The sequence below is a fragment of the Octodon degus genome, unplaced genomic scaffold, assembly GCF_000260255.1.
Source record: "Octodon degus isolate 3935 unplaced genomic scaffold, OctDeg1.0 scaffold00224, whole genome shotgun sequence".
NCBI classification, from domain to species: Eukaryota; Metazoa; Chordata; class Mammalia; order Rodentia; family Octodontidae; genus Octodon; species Octodon degus.
In genome coordinates this window covers 725,500-737,444 of record NW_004524800.1, presented here as the reverse complement: position 1 = coordinate 737,444, position 11,945 = coordinate 725,500, and the positions used below count along the sequence as shown (strand labels likewise).

General features: G+C 34.7%; 2 pseudogenes; one reads left to right on the top strand and one right to left on the bottom strand.

Moving 5' to 3' along the window:
* Window positions 1-1,609, bottom strand: part of LOC101572235 — a 28,406-nt pseudogene extending 26,797 nt beyond the window's left edge.
* A 1,437-nt stretch (window positions 1,610-3,046) lies between these two features.
* On the top strand, window positions 3,047-4,604 carry LOC101571830 (annotated as a pseudogene).
* The last annotated feature ends 7,341 nt before the right edge of the window (window positions 4,605-11,945 follow it).

The window sequence follows — 11,945 nt, the reverse complement described above, 5'->3', positions numbered from 1 at the left end:
CATTAGGAAGAATGTATGCAATGTGTTAATTATTGAAACTGTCCTACCAATTTGATTTGAAACTGTCTCATTGCTATTTGTTTCTCAATAAAATTTTGGAAAAAAAGAAGAAATGCAAATAGAAAAGTATATTACAATTAAAAGGAAAGCAAGAACTTGAGGTCTAACCCCCTTTAAGTCCAATGAAAATTGTCTATTAGAATTAATGGTCACAGATTCATTCTACTGTTCCAATCACTCCATATATAATATTTACACATCATGCTCAAAGTCACACTTTCATAAACTTCTTTAAAAATCAAGACAAATAAAGCTCTGTGAATATTTCAAAAATAGTTATGAACATAAAAAAATCAAAATCATTAACTTGTAAGTGTCTTTTCTGTTCATGAAATTGAAAGTAGTATTTTAGAATTACTGAGCTAAAGAGGGACCCTGTAGGGAAATTTCTTTAGTCATTGACATTTTAAATGTAAGATGGTTTAATTCTACTGAAGAATAGTCTTATAAAATATATTTAGATAAGAAAAATTTATAAAATAAAACTTTAATAACTATTAAATGCATTTAATTTAGCTTTAAACAATAATGGAAAAGACTAGCCCATTCTTCCCTACTTTTACTTAAAAAAAGCACACTTGACTTTATTCAGTATTTTGAGATTGAATTCAGCAATACAAGTAGTTCTCGGTAAGGAATCTGAACATAAATATTTTATTTCTAGGCAGGAGTTTTCCATAGATAGTAAAAAATCTGTTTTATTCTCATTTGCTGCCAAGGTACATAGGAAAGCACTTATGGAAAGCACACAGTCAGAAGACAAAGGAAGATCAATAAGTTTGTGTCCCCTGTTTGAAATGCAGAGATCCCATACATACCTTCAATGGATTTATAGTAAGAACAAAACTCATTGATTTTAATAAGAGAGATTTTTGGGTTTTCTCCAACACAATTTATTTTGTGCAGATAGACACAGAAGTTTATCCTAAAAGTCAGTATGACTATATATAAATATAATTTAAGAATAATTCTGATAAATTAGAAACAAAACAAAATTACAGGATTTTAAAATTATATACTATATGTCCATGTAAGGTAATACTATGCAATCATTACAATTATATAATATGTGATCAACTTAAATCTCAAAAATTATTACAGCAAAAATACATTATCATTAATCTCCATCAAAATATACTACTCTCACTAGCTTCAAACCCACATCATCTTTCTTACAGCTATCTGAAATAGTTCTAAAAGTCTTTTATGGGTGTTTTCCTGAGCCATGAAAAAATACAATGTTATTGCCAAGTGCCATCCAACAGAAATGCCAGCTATAAGCACAGTACACATTACAATGTATCTTTATGCACCTGATTCACCAGGTCTAGAACTGCATGACTTCTGGCTCTTCCCTAAAGTGAAAATGACCATGAAAGTAAATGTTTTGAATTATTTCAGGATGATGAGACATACATGACAGTGTGATTAAAAGCACTCAGGAACTAAGTGTTCTACAACTGTTTCAGAAACTCACAAGAAGGTTGAAATAAGTGTGTCTGAAGCAAAGGGGGATGTTTTGAGGGAGCTTAATAATAATTACCTCCATAACTTTCCTCTCATTGCTGGGACAAATTACCCAACACCCAAAATTAAAGAAAGAAATGTTTATTTAGCTTAGCATTAGTGGAGGTTTCAGTCCATACTCAGCTGGCTCCAAGGCAGAGTGGCACATGGCACAGAACAGTCATTCTTGTCAGTGGCAAAGAGCAATTGGAGGGGCAGCAGCTGTGACTTCGAGCAAAGCCTCTCTCCCCTTCTTACATTGCAATGCACACTAACCACCCCAAGGCCAGGGTGTAGCACTCACACCTGCAATCCTAGCACTGGATCAAGAATCAATCAGTCTTGAGGGGCACTTGACTGACCATGTCAGATACAAAAGTTACATATTTTTTATATAGGTCTTGCTTTATCTCAGTCTTAACCATCCAGCAGAAAAGTGTAGAAACAAGGCTTGAAAAGTGAAGCCATGTTATTATGCTGAGCTGTGGAAGGCTCAAGTTATCAGATTCGGACATTGCCAGTCCTGTGGATTACCCACTACTATTGTGGTGTGCTGAACTGTATTGGAATATTTTGCTGAATTTAGGCACCTACAATATTTGAATGGCAATGGAATACCCATCTCTGACAAAACTGAACAAAAAAGGTGATATAAATAAAGGACAATTTTGTATCTGTATATACAAAATAGTTAGGATAGATGTATAGCTACTTTGTCTTAATTCAATAAGAAAATCTGTACTAATAGTATTTGGGCAAGATATCATGTCTGCATCTTTTGCTATGAATGATTACTACAAAGACAACAATATGCAATGTATTAATTGTTGTAACTGTCCTACCAACCTGTTTTGAAGTTGCCACATTGCAATTTTTTTCTCAATAAAATTAATTTTAAAAAAACAGAAACAGAAACACAAAACAAAACAAAAAAAGAATCAATCACAAACTCCAGAAGCTACTCCATGATTATATGAAGCTTTGGGGAGGGGACACAAACCATAACAGTAATGTCTTATTGTGATAATTTTAAAATGTAAATATTCATTTTCATCATATTTTATATTTTTGTATCTACTGTCAAGGAAATTTATTTGTGATATAACATTGAGAAAGACTAAACAATTGACTGAACCATATTCAGAATAAACTCATTTTTTTCACAAATACATTGAAGTCATATACTCCTACCAAAACTTCAACATTGGCTAAAAAGATTTTTGACAGCTACTCCCCAAGGGACAAACGTCTACAAAATACAAAAATTCTTTAAAAACCAGAGATTTCAAATATAAAGTCCCAATCTAAATATGATCATCTCAAATGAATAGATACTTCTCAGACGTTGGAATTTAAATGACCAACAAATACACAAAAAAAGTCCAATGATGCTGGCTATTTGAAAAATTCAAATTAAAACATTAAGATTCTATTTGACCTCAGCTCTAGGAACTTCTGTGATGGGGACAGCGGCTGCAGAATGGGCCATTGTGACTGTAACACTGTTTTGGACCCCAACAGCAACGGCTATTTGTGTAAAGTCCAAAGAGTCGGAGCAGTGGGTAAAGAAAAAGACCTGGCCACCGAAGCAGCGGAGACCTTGGGGGATAGTGAGGAAGATGGGGAGGATGTATTGGAGGTGGAATGGATCCTCAACATTAAGACAAACATGGGTAGAATTTTATATAAAGTTCAAAGGAAAAGATATACATCAGACAATGATCCTTCGGAGCCAGAGATTCATCTGGAGGACTGTAAAGAAGGGTTTTTTTTTTTAATTTAGGAAGAAAGCTGCAGAGAACAAAACTAAAGCAACCAAGAAGGATATTCAGAAACTGTCTTTCTGAATTATTTAAATGAATTATTTAAATGACATATTTGAGGCAAACTCTGATAGTATTCACCAAAGTGAAACAAAAGAAGATACATCCCCAAGGATGAAAAAGAAAAAAATAAGGCAGAAAGGACAAAAACACAGTTGATCTGAAAAAAGAAAAGCAAAGACTGGAAAACTATAAGTCCAAATTAGAGCTGGACAGCTCCTCTGAAAATTTGGTTTTTGATTTAAAGACAAAGAAAACAATTTTGGAAGGCAAAGAAGAATTAAAGAATGCCAAAACGCCCAAAAAAGATGAATTAAAAGAAAACAAGGAACTAAAGATAGTTAAAAAGAATGAAATGAGAGATTTAAAGACTAAAATAAAAGAAGATCCTGAAGAAAACAGAAAAAACAAGAAACGAGAACTATGTTGAATCTCAGCTGCACTTTGAGTCAAGTGTACTTGTTGGTTCCCCTCCTCAAAAAGATGACTGTGAAGACTTACATTCTGACAACAGGAGAGAAACAAAAAATTAACAGTCCAAAAGATAAAACAGGTGAAGATGGAGAGAAAGAGAAGCTGTTTGACAAACAGCTGGATGCCCCTGGAAGTGCTGATGAAGATGATGGTAAGGGCAAGAGGAGGAAAAGGAAGCTAAGGAAGAATCGAGAGCCAAAAGAAGGCCCAAAGCTAGAAAAGTGTCTTTTTAGAGAAGGGAACTCTGCCTAAAAAACAGAACAATCAAGACAGAGACAGGACTAACACTGAGCTAGATAAGCTGTTGGCACTGGCATCTGTCAGGACATGAAGGAGTCCCTGGGCAGCAGTGGAAGAGCAAGGCCTGCAGTCATCAGCCTCAGCTGAGGAGGAGACAGAACTTTAAAAAAAAAAGAACCTAATGAAAAATTTCAGAAAAGATGTGATTCAGAAAAGGAAGAAAAAGGCTGAAAAGAAACAAAATCATTGTAGACCTTTAAGGAGATCAGAAATGCATTCAATTTATTGAAAAAAAAAACAGAAGAAAAAACTGACGCTGCTAAGAACAATTGGTAAAAAGAAGAAATATTGAATTGTAAAACTACAGAAGACCAAATAGCCAACAAAAACAAGTACTCACTGAAAGAAAGAAGAAATACTGGAAATGAAACTGACACTTGGGCACACCTAGCTGCAGAAGACCAGCAGGAGGGTGTGGACAGTGTATGTATAGCACATTAGAATTTGGGTGAGTTTGCTTGATACTGCTTTGCAGAATGTTTTCAGAGTAGTACATTGTATTGATTGTTCTTACCCTCTATATTTCTGGTCATAAAATAACAATTTATTTGGATTTTGTGAATGAAATATTTATAGTGAAAAAACATGATTCCATTTGACCCCAGAAAGAATGACTACTGTCAAGAGATCAACTGATAACAAATGCCAAAATTACTGGGTGGAAAAAAGTTTTCTTCACTGTTTGTAGAAGAGTAAGCAAATATGGTCACATTTATGTTAAGTTTTCGCAAAAACTAAAAATAGAAATTTCATTTGAGGGGGTTAGGGAGGTGGCTCAGTAGAATAAGCACTTGCCTGGCAAGGACAAGGGCCTGAGTTCTGAAAAAAAAATTAAAAAGAAGAAAAAGAAAAAAAAGAAGAAAGAAAAAGGAAAAGAAAAGAAATTTCATTTGACCCAGCTATTCAATTTTATAGGTATCTTCTTAAAAGCGTTTAAAATATCATACACAATATTGTATGTATATTGTTTGTCGCAGCATAATTCATAATAGCTAAATATTGGAAACAGTATATATGTCATCGAAAGATGAATGGATAAAGGAAATGTGGCACACACAATGGAGTAGTACTCTCCCGTAAAGAAGATGAACTTCAAGCATTTGTAGGAAAGTGGATGCACCTTGAGACTATAAAGTGAAATAAATCAGACATACAAGCTTCAATATCACATCATTTCCCTTATATGAAAATGTTGAAATGTAAATAAAATATGAAATAATAGATAGACACAGTAATAGGAAAGAGGAGAAAGAAAAAAGGTATTGTGGTCTATGCATGTTTCTGCTGTTGATTGTTAGTTCCATTCTAGTATAGTGTGAGAGCTCATGTTGCAGGATTTCCATTTCTTTGAATATATTGAAGTCTTTATTTTCTTATAAACATAGTCTATTTTGAATAAACAAATTAGAATAGGAAAATCAAGAAAGATAGAGTGTAGTTCAGTAGTTGCCTAGATATAGTGAGGGAGGGATTAGAAGATGATATCTACTGGGTGTAGTATTTTACTTTGGGAAAACAAAAGTAATTTAATTTGCCTATGGTCATCATTTTACAATTCTGACAATATGCCAAAATCATGCACTAAATCATGCGCTTTGTAAATTACACAGTATGCAAATTTTAGTTCATAAAGCTGGTATTTTAAATTTTTTAAAGCAGCTTATCAGTGATTGACAGGAATATGACTATCTGTATCTGAATGTTTAATTATCTAAAACGAACATATATTATCCGTGTTTTGTTAAAAATTAATTTTTGAAATTAATGAGGTCATTGATCTACAAACACCACACTGAATGTGATGTTTTCAGAAATATAATTTTTTTCTCTATATGTAACTAAGAAATATACGATATTTTCCTTTAAGTAGATAAATAAAAGTTTTTAAATTAAAATAAAATAAATATTTATCACACAGAATATAAACCTTCAGCATAAAGTAGATAAGTATGATTTATTTCCTTTCACTTTTGCAGCAGATGGGTAACTGCCCTTTTACTCACAAACCTCCTGTTACAAGTACGAAATTCAAGCCATGACCCTGAGGGGTGACTTTTAATCATATGTGGTGAGCTAAGGGGAGGAAGAGACACAATTGTTATGCAACTCACTGAAGCATTCAACCTTCTCTTTTCAACTTCACTTAGTTTCTACTTCAAATCTCAGTCAGACACTAAAAAAATTTCAGATACTAGCTTCATTCTGAAAGGTGAGTATAATGAAACAGGAAGCTTTTATTTGTATTCCAATTCTTTATTAGTACTTTTTTTGTACTTTAGGGAAGGGTCTATTGGGTGTTCAGGGTCTCACTACTAGATCAGACTCATAGTGATCCACCTGGTTACAGCCTCCCAAGATCTGGGATTACAAACGCGTGTCACCATGCCCAGTCTGAATTGCCATCTCAGCACGCTGCAGGGGTGGGACTGGCATGGCAGGCCAGGGATCCCACCCCCAGCCCCTGTACCTGCTTGCAGGTGCTTTAATTCACTGAGCTATTTGGCTGGCCCCTATTAGTACATATTTGGAGTGTATGTTTAAATGCCTTGTGTGGAACTGATACATGTACGTAAACATAATTCTTTTTTCGTCTCTTTCCATCCACTGTCTTTGCATCCCTCCATCTCCTCAATTTGAGAAAGATCTTTCTACTTGAATAATCTATCTTTTATTTTACTCTTCATATATACTTTGGAGTTCTTATATTAGAGATATCATTCAGTCATGAAGCTCATGTGTCTGATTTTCTTCACTTCATGATATGGTCTCAATATGCATTCATTCTTCTAAAAATGATAGAAGTTTACTTTTCCTTATGGCAGAGTAATACTCCACGGGGCATACATTTTCTTTATCCATTCATATGTTGGTAGACATATAATCTGTTTCCAAGATTCAGCTATTATGAACCGCCCGACTATAAACATGAGTGTATGTGTGTGATTGGGATATGTCTTTAACTCTTGGGGGCAGGTATGTAAAAGGAAAAAAATTTGGTCAAATAAAATTTTCAGTTTTAAATTTTCAAGGAAAGTCCATACATGTTTCCATAGAAGTTTACATTCCTACCCACAGTGTAGATGTGTTCACTTTATCCTGCAGCCCCACCAGCATTTGTTATTATCTGATTTTCTGATGATGGCTGGTATTTCTGGGGTAAAATGCAATCTTAGTGTTGTTTTAATATTCATTTCTGTAATGGCTACAATTGTTGAGTCTTTCTTCATGTACTTACTGGTCCCTTGTACTTTTGTGAAAAGGAGCTTTTTGCTTATTGTTATTAATGTATTTGGTTGTTGCAGGGTCTCACTATGCAGCTCAGACTCATAGTAATGCTCCTGTTTTCAGCCTGCAAACCACTGGGATTACAGGCATGCATCACTATGCCTGGATGCTGGGCCACTCAGCCCTCCCTGGTTTTGGGGCTGTCAGGGCATGTGGTACTGGGGATCATATCATGCTACTGGGATTGTACTGCAGTCCATGAGCTTGCCTAAGCTAGCCAAAGCAGGCACTTTAGTCCCCTGAGCTACTTTGCCAGCCCCAAGAAGGAGCTTTTATCTGGAAGGTCTAGTTTTTGTGAGTTTTCATATATTCTACAAATTGACCATCAATATGTGGAATAGCTGAAAAAATTTTCCCTATTGATTTTTGTTTTCTTTCTTTTTAAAATTAATTTTATTGAGAAAGAAATAGCAATAAGAAAATTTCAGAAAAGGTTAGTAGGACAGTTATAGTTAATATACTGCATATTGTTGTCTTCATAGTAGTTATTCATAGTACGAGAAGCAGACATGATATCTTGTTGAATCACTATTAGTACAATAGTACAAATAGTACTATTAGTGATCCATGCCTGTAATCCCAGTGGTTTGCAGGCCAATAGTTTCTCATTGAACTAAGGGAAAGTAGTTGTATATCCATCCTATTTTGTATACACAGACATATATATTTTCTTCACTATAAAAAGGTCTGCATTGATAGCCCCCTTTTTGTTTAGTTTTGTCAGAAATGGGTATTCCATTGTCATTCAAATATTCCAGGTGCATAAATTCAACAAAATAATACAATATAGTTCAGTAGTCCATAATAGTAGTGGATTATTCACAGAACTGGCACAGTCAGAAGTTGTTCGCTTCAGCCTTTTACACCTCAGTATATTAATATCACTTTGCTTTTTATACCTTGTGTTTATACTGTTATACTGGATGATTAAGACCAAGATAAAGCAAGACCTATATAACAAAAATGCAACTTTTGTATCTCACAAGGTCAGTCAAATCACCTCAGAATTTATCCTGAAACCCTGTACTTCACTTCCTAGATCCTTTGTCAGTGTCAGCCATGTGGATGAGTCATGGCCATTGCTTGACCAATAGGCTCTTTGTGAAAAATTAAGAGAATGTTTTCTCTAAGTGATTCTTGTTAGGCACACTCTATATCATCGATCACCTCCCTCTGTGCCCCCATAATCTCTTTGAACAGAAAAATTTGGACACTACTGATTACAGGGTATTACATTACAGGTTCTCTTATGTCCTGAGTCCTCACTAACTTTGAAGGACTAGGACCAAAATATTGGCTATCCTTGTAGGCCTTCTATTTCTCTAATTTTTGTTCTACAAACTTAAGTATTTAGCCCTCCAGAAAAGAAGTTTAATGATATTATAACCCTATAACATATGCATTTGAGCTTAACATCACTGTCTGTCTGAATATCACATGCCTTAGAAATAAAATGGAAAAGGAATTTTCCAACAATCATTGGTATGGTAATTTAAATCCCTGTAGAATATGAAAAAATTAAAAAATTAAAAAATAAACAACTACACATTTTACACAGAAATTTACAAATCTAACCATATACAACATTGTAGCAAGACAGTACAATGACATTTTTTTCTTGTTTCTTGTTATCTTTTGTTACCTTTTTTAAAACAAGCATTTACTTGAGAGACAGTATAGCAGTATTTGATATGACATTAGAAGTAGTATGCATTTAGAAGACCAGAATGACAGGCATTCCAAACATGGCCCTAATATTACACATTGCTATCCTCAGTGTAGTTGCTTAGTTTACAGGTATTAGCATATATAGTTACTGAGGGTAAGAATCCTACCAATTAACTGCTGGTTTCAAAAACATGATGGAGATTCTCAGGACCATTGCCTTAACTATCTTGTGTATATAAATGTATGGTTTTGCCACTGCCATGTTTCCTAGCTTTTCTCCTTGCCCTCTCTTCGTTGTTTAATCCTTAACTTCTCACTTTTCATTTAGTTCTGTTACACCTTTCAATTTTTATTTCTTCTTTTGAGTTCTTACACTAGGGAGACTATATGATATTTACACATGTGGGTCTGGTTTATTTCACTTACGAATATAGCTTCAAGTTGCATCCACTAATATATGAAGGCTTTGAATTTATCATTCTTTATACCTAACTAATACTCCATTGTATGAAAATACCATATCTTTTTCATTCATTCCTCAGGTGATAGGCATTTTGATTGCTTCCATGGTTTGGCTATCACAAAATGTGCTGCTATAAACATAGGTGCACATATATCACGATGATATGATGCTTTCAGTTCTCTTGAGAATATTCTCACTAGGTAGATAGTTGGATTGAATGGTGTTTCTAGTCTTAGTTTTCTACGGAGTGTCCACACTGATTTCCATAATGGTTGTGCCAGTCTACATTCCCACCAGCAGTGGAGAAGGGTTCCTTTTTAACCACAGCCTCTCCAACATTTGTTGTTGGGTGATATCTTTATGATAGCCATTCTTTCTGGGGTGTGATGTTATATCACTGTTGTTTTAATTTCTATTTCATGGATGGCTAATGAGGTGGAGTATTTTTTCATGTATTTATTAGCTTCGAGAATTCTTCCTCTGAGAAGTATGTGTTTATCTCAGATGCCAATTTCTGGATTGGGTCTTTAAATTTTGGGACTGTAATGTTTTTTAGCTCTTTATAAATTCCAGAGAGAAGTCCTTTGTCTGAGTTCTTATTAAGATTTTTTCCAAATTTGTAGGATATCTTTTCACTCTGTTGGTAAGTTCTTTGGCCATGCAAAAACTTCTCAGTAAGAGGAGGCCCCAGTTGTTAATTCTTTCAAGGATTTCCCCATGCAGTTTGTTTTTTCTTTTTGAACTCTTTGCCTAACCCTATGTCTTCAAGAGTTCCTCCAACTTTCTTTTCCAGGAAATTTAGTTTTTCTTTTTTAATGTTTAGATCTTTAATCCATTTTTACTTTAGTTTAGTGCATGGTGATAGACCTGGTTCAAGTTTTAGTTTCTGGCATGTGGAAAGCCAGTTTTTCTAGCACCATTTCTTAAAGAGACTATCTTTCTTCCAGTGAGTATGTTTGGCCCCTTTGTCGACGATAAGGTGGCTGAGTGTGTGTGTGGTTACTTCAGCATCTTCTTATCCATTCCATTGATCCTCAGGTCTGTTTTTTGCTAAAACCATGCTGATTTTATCACAGTAGCTTTGTAGTATAATTTCAAGTCAGGTATTGTAATGTCTCCTTCCTTGTCTTTGTTGTCCTAGGTTGCCTTTGCTATTCTAGGTCTTTTCTGGTTCCAAATAAATTTAAGAATGATTTTGCTAAGTCTGTGATGTATGTTAGTGGCAATTTGATAGAAATTGTATTAAATTTGTATAACAATTTTGGGAGTATGGCCATCTTCACAATGTTGGTTCTTCCTATCCAGGAGCATGGGATATCTTTCCATTTTCTGAAATCCTCTAGGATCTCTTTTTTACAATCTCTTTTTTTCAGTGTACTATATTGAGTAAATCTATTAATTCTACACATTTCATTTCCCACGCTGCTATTGTGTGGTTTTCTTTTTCATTCCGTTGTTTGATTTTTTGTTTTGTTTTTCAGATGATTTTTCCTGATTTTTCAGTACTATTCTCTATGAAAACAATTTTCTCATTATAAAGACATTGCCTATACTTACGTCTTCAATAGTTTGCAAATGAAATTATTCATGAACTGTGATACTACTGTATTGAAGAGGTGTTATGGTTTGTGTGTATTTGTGCCCACAAGGACTCATGTAGTTATGGGGAGGACTTCTTGAGTTTGTGATTAATTCCTGTTCCAGTGTTGGGATTATGAATTGAGTGTCATTGCAATTGTGGGGACAGGTGCAACACCCAGTCTGGGGCAAATAGCCTGAATGCAAGATAGGGGAAATAGACTTGCTCTCTGTAGTGGGTGTTGCTGCTATTCCTCCTTTTTCCTCTTGCTATTTTGCTATTTTCTGTTGCCAAGAACTACTGCCCTCTTCCATGTGCCAGGATGCCTTGGAGCCAGCTGAGTATCAACTTAAGCCTCTATAATTGTGAGCTAAATAAACCTTTCCTTCCTTCATTTTGTATGTTGGGCATTTCGTCTAAGCAACAAGAGAAAAGTAACCAAGACAAGAGTTTATCTGTCTCTAGTGAATTTTTGGTCCCTTTGTTAAAGTTCAGTGTCCTTGCTTTTGTTTGTACATGCTATGTTATTCTGTTCCATTAAACCTGGCTTCTGTTTTTGTGCCAAAAGCATGCTGTTTATGTAGAGATAGTTTCACAACATAACTTCAATTTTGGATATGTGATGCCTCCCACTGTGCTTTTGTTACCCAGCATTGCTTTTGCTACTCTCAGTCTCTTCTGGTTCCATATAAATTTTAGAGTTTAATTTCCAGTTCAATGAAGAATGCTGCTTGCATTTTGATTGAAATTCCCTGAACACTCTCTCTCTCTCTCTCTCTCTCTCTCT